Source organism: Eptatretus burgeri, chromosome 2 (assembly GCF_056783735.1).
Source record: "Eptatretus burgeri isolate ZD-2024b chromosome 2, Ebu_testis_v1, whole genome shotgun sequence".
Taxonomy (NCBI): domain Eukaryota; kingdom Metazoa; phylum Chordata; class Myxini; order Myxiniformes; family Myxinidae; genus Eptatretus; species Eptatretus burgeri.
Genome location: NC_140962.1, coordinates 36939159 through 36946149, shown reverse-complemented (window position 1 = coordinate 36946149; position 6991 = coordinate 36939159). Strand labels below are relative to the sequence as shown.

Below are 6991 nucleotides of genomic sequence, written 5' to 3'. Positions count from 1 at the left end.
ATGAAAATGGATTCTTTTTCAGGTAAAAATTGATGATTTTAGAAGTTTGACCTTGGGTTGACCTTTGACTTTTTGATCTCAAAAAAGTTGGTTTCCCAATTGAGTGACGTAATGTGCAAATCTTGTTCAAATTTCAAGTCAATCGGATGAAAAATGACTATTTTAGAAATTTGACCTCAAGATGACCTTTGACCTCAAAATCAATCGGCTTCTCAGTTGAGACTACCTCTCCAGATTGGTAAAGTTTCATGACAATCGGTTTGGAATTGTGACCTGAAGGCGATAAACAGACAGACCGACAAACAGAACAAGCTGGTAGGCGACATGGGTGGTGGCTATATAATTGCATACTAGTCATACAGTTTTTGATGGATCGGGCTGAAATTTTTTGACAAAGAGGTTGATTATAGTGCGCATAAAAGCGCAGAAGCCGATTTCTGATCTTCGAAAATGTCTTTTTTTTAGGATTTTTCAAAAAATTCAAAGTCCCGTTACTAGGCAACGGTGGCATCCATAGCAACGGTGCTCAAAAGCATACAACTAGATCCTGGTATGAACCTACCAGTCAAGTTTCATCAAAATCGGTTGACTCCTCTGGCCTCCAGAGCTGTCCATTACATACATACAGACAGACGGCAAGCCTGAGAATAACGGTAATCCAGCGACCACCCAATAACAAAATCGACTGACCAATACACTTGAAAAATCTTCGATTTTGCAAGGACCAAATAGAAAAAAAGGGGTGAAAACATAACCTACTTCACACCTTCAGTGGCGGAGGTAAACATTAATCGTAGTATTAAAAAAATTAATCAAACAAAAATGTGGACTCAACCAAAGCATGCCAGGATTGTGCAAGGTGGGGGGAATGGACAGTGGACAGAACGATTCCAACAGCGATACATATTCAAACCATCACCCAAATCAACTGAAACAAGAATTAAAACACTTTAATAACATAGATGGATTTAATCCATGCCAAAACTAGAAAGGGACTCAGTGGAGCGCATACCTCCACCACACAATGCCTAATCCACGAGAACATATTGGGCCCAATACATTTTTGAAATATCATGATATATGTATATTGTCGTGATCCCGGCTGTTAAATATCTTCCAGCACGGAATACTGACGTTAATGTCCGAGCTTCAAGCAGTCCACGTGTGGACAAAGAGAAGCTCAAAACATACCACTGTGTTTCAAATCGGCCTCTAGGGGTAGGCACGATATTTTATTGGCTCGATTTCAAAAATGGCTGGAAACAGAATTGAATACACAGCCCAACAACCCGCCAGAACTCTTGGCAACAATTGAGTTCCAAAAACAGGTCGTACAACCCACAGCTCCGCTCAACGATATCCGGGAATAACGATCACACTCTTCCGGATTTAACCCATTCCGTTAGACGGAGCTATCAACGATCAGCGCGACGGTGCTGTCGAGAGTCTTTAAAGTCACTTGAAATCGCTTTAAAACATGCGATTCGGAGCGCTCGATATATTTTTCCACTCGCGATCTTAGAGCCACGTCTGTCGCCAACAATGGCACCCCGGCTCTCTCCCGGCCCACCCACCACGTGCCGACGAGCCAACCAATCCCTGGGAGCCTGAAAAAGGTCACGTGATGTTGTGGGCGGGACACTAAATTTTGGTGAGAACATGGTTTTTCTCACAGTTCTCCCCACCTAAAGTAAAACCCGTCAGATAGACGGCGTTTTGAAACCAGTTATTGTACTAGTTGCAAATCACAGGGCAATATGATGACGGTGATCATTAACATTTTTGTACAATAAACAATGTTCATCCACAACACAATATTAACCACACTACACCACATTAATATCTACCCCACCTTATTTACCCATCGCCCGCACCACAATAGAGAGACTAAGGGAACTAAACTTAAGTTGGGGAAAGCGTTTACAGGAGGGAAAACGGACCGAGGAGCAAGGCTCCTTCAGGAGGAACAAAGGGGCCCCAAACCGGTATCCCCTCTCCGCCTGTGGGCTTCACTTAACTTTGGTGCTCCTTGTCTACTCGATGGCGACTAAGGAGGTCAGCTAGTCTGTTCTCCACTCCTTTCACGTGTTTGACTGTGAGGTCGTATTCTGAGAGGAGAAGCGCCCAACACAGAATACGCTGGTTGGAGGTTTTGGCTTGGCTGAGCCAACCGAGCGGGTGGTGGTCGCTATAGATGGTGATGGGTCCATGGCCAATGTACACAGCGAATACCTGGATTGCCGCCATGATAGCGAGGAGCTCCTTCTCCACGGTACTGTAGTTCCGCTCCCTGGGCAACAGCTTGCGAGAGTAGTAGATGACGGGTTTCGCAACATCATCCTCGTTTTGTGTGAGCACGGCTGAGATCCCAAGATCGGATGCATCGGTTAAAATTTGGAATGGCAAGGAGAAATCAGGGGCCCCAAGAACAGGTCGGCTGGCAAGGCTTCCTTTCAGTGCATCAAACGCCGCATTCTGAGGTCCACAGAAGAGATATGGATCCTTTCTTACTGCCACGGAGAAGGTTGGTCAAGGGAGCAGCGATTTCTGAGAACCATGGAATGAACCGCCGGTAGAAACCGGTAACTTCCAAGAATCGTCTGAGAGCCTTTTTGGTGGCGGGCGGCAGAAAATCCACTAGGGCCTCCACTTTGGCTTTGACCGGAGCCAATTGCCCACTGCCCACTTCATAACCGAGGTACTTCACTTGGCCTCGCCCAACATGGCATTTAGCGGCGTTGAGAGTTATGTTATGCTCCGATAGTCGTGAAAAGACGGCCTGGAGGTGCTTAATGTGGTCTTCCCAGGTATTGGAGAATACCGCGATGTCGTCGATGTAGGCCACAGCGAATTCTTCGAGCCCAGCGAGATTCCGGTTAATGGCTCGCTGGAAGGTAGCCGGGCCGCCCCGACTCCAAACGGCATAACCATGAACTCAAAGTGGCCAAAAGACGTTCAGAAGGCACTGACCTCACGCGCCCGATCGGTGAGCTGGATCTGGCAGTAGCCTTTCATGGCATCAAGGACAGAGATGAACCTCGCGGTCCCTAGACGATCAACCAGGTCGTCAAGACGGGGTAGCGGGTACGAATCCCCTTTTGATACGCTGTTGAGGCGACGGTAATCGATGCAAGGCCGCCAAGTGGCGTCTGCCTTCTTGACTAAAATGAGCGGAGAGGCCCACTCGCTGTTGCTGGGTCGACAGACACCCAAATCCAATATCTTGGAGACTTCTTGTCTCATGACGTCAGTTTTCTCCGGGGACACACGGTAGAATGATTGGCGTATGGGCGGGTGGTCACCGGTGTCGATGTTATGGAGAACACCTCTCATGGTTCCAACCCTGCCAGAGAACAGACTAGGATAGTCCCGAAACAGCACCTGCATATCCCTCTTCTGTGGTTGAGTCAAAGGCTCCAACTGCGGCAACTGATCTTTCATGGGTCGTTGATTCACCCAATATTGGGTTGGGTCATAGGACACCTCGAGGGGAGTTGGAGTGATATACTCCGGGAGGCATCCTGCATTGCCTCCGTCACCTAGCAAGTTGCTGCTGTGCTCGGCGGCACCTATGAGAGTGACCGTGTGTGGTCGCCCCGCCCACGGCTTCAACGCGTTGACATGGGTGATCCGTTTTTTTATCCGCTTGTCTGGCATGTCCACCACGTAAATATGGCTCCCGACTTTTTCACGGATGAGATAAGGCCCCTGATAAGAGGTTACCATGGGCCTTCCTGCATGTGGCAGATGGACTAAAATCGGATCGCCAGCTTTGAAACTCACCGCCTTCGCCTTCTTGTCATAACGGAGCTTTCGCTCTACGGCTTGATCCGTCAGGCTGATACCGGCCGCTTTTAAGGCATCGTGTATCCTCGAGCAAGTCTCGTGGATGTAGTCCGGTATGGAACGTTCTGTGGATGGCGGGGATTCTACCCAACGTTCAAACAGGAGGTGCAAGGGCCCTCTGGGCTCTCTACCATACAGCAAGAAAAAGGGAGTATGCCCGGTACTCCGATGCAGAGCACTCCGGTACGCGAACAAGAGCCAGGGGATCACCTAATCCCACTCACCACCAACTTGATCAGTAACTGCCTTGATCATCGTTTTGAAAGTCCCATTGAACCGCTCACAGGCGCCATTGCATCCAGGACGGTACGGACTGGTGGTCAGGTGCTGAACACCAGGCTCGGACAATAATCCTTCGAATACTTCCGACAAGAACACACTGCCTCGATCCGTAAGGAATTTAGTCGGAAGCCCATGCCTACTGAACATCTCCTTGAGAGACTCTATGGCATGGCTGGAGTCAGCTTGCTCCAGGGAATAAGCCTCTGCATACTTGGTAGCCCGACACATGTCCGTGAGCAAATAACGTTTCCTGGAACTGGTTTGGGCAATGGTCCAACAAAATCCGCGGCAACAAACTGGAAAGGCTGACTGATCACGGGGAGGGGCTTTAGGGGTGCCTTGAAAACCTTCACTCCCTTTCCGAGTCGTTGACAAATGGGACAGCTAGCGCAATAGCGCTTGATGTCTCGCGACATGGCGGGCCATATGAACTGATCCTTGACCTTGGCTAAGGTCTTGGCAGCTCTGACATGACCCGAGGAAATATTGTCATGGGCCAATTGCATGACTGACTGACGATGCCTCCCCGGTACGACAACTCGGTGTCGTACCTTCCACGTCTGGGTGGAGGACATGTTCTTGGGGGAATATTTATGCATCAGCACACCTGCACCATTCACATAGTAGCCTGTTCGTCCAGGCTTGGAGTCTTCTCCCATTTCCCAGAGGGTGGCAAGGGTGGGATCGAAGTGCTGATCCTCCACTAGACTGGTTACCGCAGACAATGCGGGAGTGACCTCAGGCACAGAACTGGGGTTGCTAACCGCCTCGGAGGACTGATTCTCCTCACCGGATTCGCTGACCGGCGAACAAGTAGCTGGGGTCCCCGTGTCACAGACGGGAACGGTCCCTGAGGAGCCCGGCTCCTGAGGTTGGCCTGAATGGAGGCTCGGGTGGACTTCAGTCGAAGCAATGTCACCGTCGGAGGCTGGAGTCGATGCGCGAGGCTCCTCGGGCCAGAGTGAAGATATGTCTGACTCCGCCACTCTCTCCGCCTGTTTGCTCTGGGATCTAGTGACCACCACACAGGTCAGAGTCAATAACTCCTCCCTGGCCATTGCATCATTGCCAATCAGCAAGGATACCCCCAGTACCGGGTAGTAGGGTACCACCGCACAGGTCATCGGACCTGTAAAAATGTCACTCCGGACCTCGATGAGAGCAAGGGGATACCGGCCAGGAACCTGGTTAATGCCCCGAAGGACGATATACTCGCTGGTATAATGCATCTGAGAGACCGGAACTACCCCCGCCTGGAGAACACACAGCGTCGCCCCAGTATCCCGAACGTATTGGGCCTTAAACTTCACCACCGAATCAGGGCCACCCACTAAGGCTGTCCCTGAATAATCCTGATACAGAGGAAGAATGGACTTAGCCTCAGTGGCAGTGACCTCTGTCACCAATGCCACCGTCATGCGCGAGGGCCCAGTTGATGACCTCCCCTGACCTCCCTCCGATTTAACAGCCGAGTTTCCTCGATAGGCCGGACTAGCTGGGTTAGAGAAGCAGCGGCCTCCACCGTGCCCCACACATTTGCAGAAATCGCACCAGGGCCGTGCCCTGGCCTGCAGCTCGCGACCGCCACCAGTGGAGGGCATTGGGGGACCCTTCCCCTCGATCCAGCCGTCGGGCAGACGGGGGCAGTCTTGACCGCAGAATCCTCCATCTTACGACGCAACTGCGTGGCTTGCAACATTTTGCATGTCAAAACATGTTTATCAATAAGCTTGACGCAGTCTGACAAGGAAACAGTGTCTTTATCGACAAGAAACAATGCTAAGTCCGGCGGAAGCTGTTGATCGATACGGTAACGCACCAGGAGTTCCGCAACCGCTGGAGGTACCTCAACACTGCTCCCCTCGAACCATCTCTGCATCTGATCCAACAAGACCCGCTAATGTTCCTCATAGGTTTGACCGGACTCACGAGTCCAACTGAAAAAAATTACGCCTATAAATACACGCGGACACCGCATAGGCGTTCAAAATCTCGGCCTTCAACTTCTGGTATTCGTTTACGTCCTCGGTTGCCATCCACGCATATACCTCCCTCGCCTTTTCAGATAGATGGCGAACAATATGGCTGACCCATAAGCTCTAATCAATGCCACCGGATGTGAACAACTTCTCGGCCATCTCCAGATATGTTTCTGGCTTCGTGTCTCCCATCCAGTCCGGCAAACGAACATGAACAATTTCCAGGACTGGTGCAGCAGACACATCTGCCCGCTGTCGTTCAGTCAACATTCGCCACTCATGCTCTCTGACGCGTTCAGCCTCTGCCGCTGCTCTTTCAGCTATCTCTGCGTCATGCTACCCGAGTCGCTCAGCCTCTGCCCTGTCATTCTCCCTCTTATACATGTCGAGTTGTTGAACCGGGGTCAGCCCGGACCAGAAGGTCGAACGCATGCATTTAGTCATGATGGGATCGCTCCCTAACATATCGGGTTCAGTGACCGGGTCAAGGCTGATTGCGTCGCTCTCATCGACACCCACGTGACTGTCAACCTGATCAGGTTGATCTCTTACTTCTCCAGCCGACATGGTTTAGCTACGAGTTATCATATGACAAGGGCACAAAACACTAAGTCTAAAAGGAGGCTGGGTCGAAATACTTCAGCAATATCTTTCACCACATGGGACGGGGCAATTCACACAGGGAAGGCAAACAATATTGGGGTGATACACGTAATTCGCACACAACGCTCTGTTGGGAAAATATGACACGAAATACCCAATATCACCACCACACATAAAATTGCCAATGAGGAAATGCAATGTACAAATAACTCAGGTTTTTTTTGTTGTTGTTGTTGGCCGATGACTGGCGTAAACACAAGATAGTGTCCCATGGTGAGAAA

General features: G+C 50.4%; 1 pseudogene; it reads right to left on the bottom strand.

The window, feature by feature from the left end:
• Positions 1–1555: 1555 nt before the first annotated feature.
• Positions 1556–6674, bottom strand: LOC147031815 (uncharacterized; annotated as a pseudogene).
• Between the last annotated feature and the right edge of the window lie 317 nt (positions 6675–6991).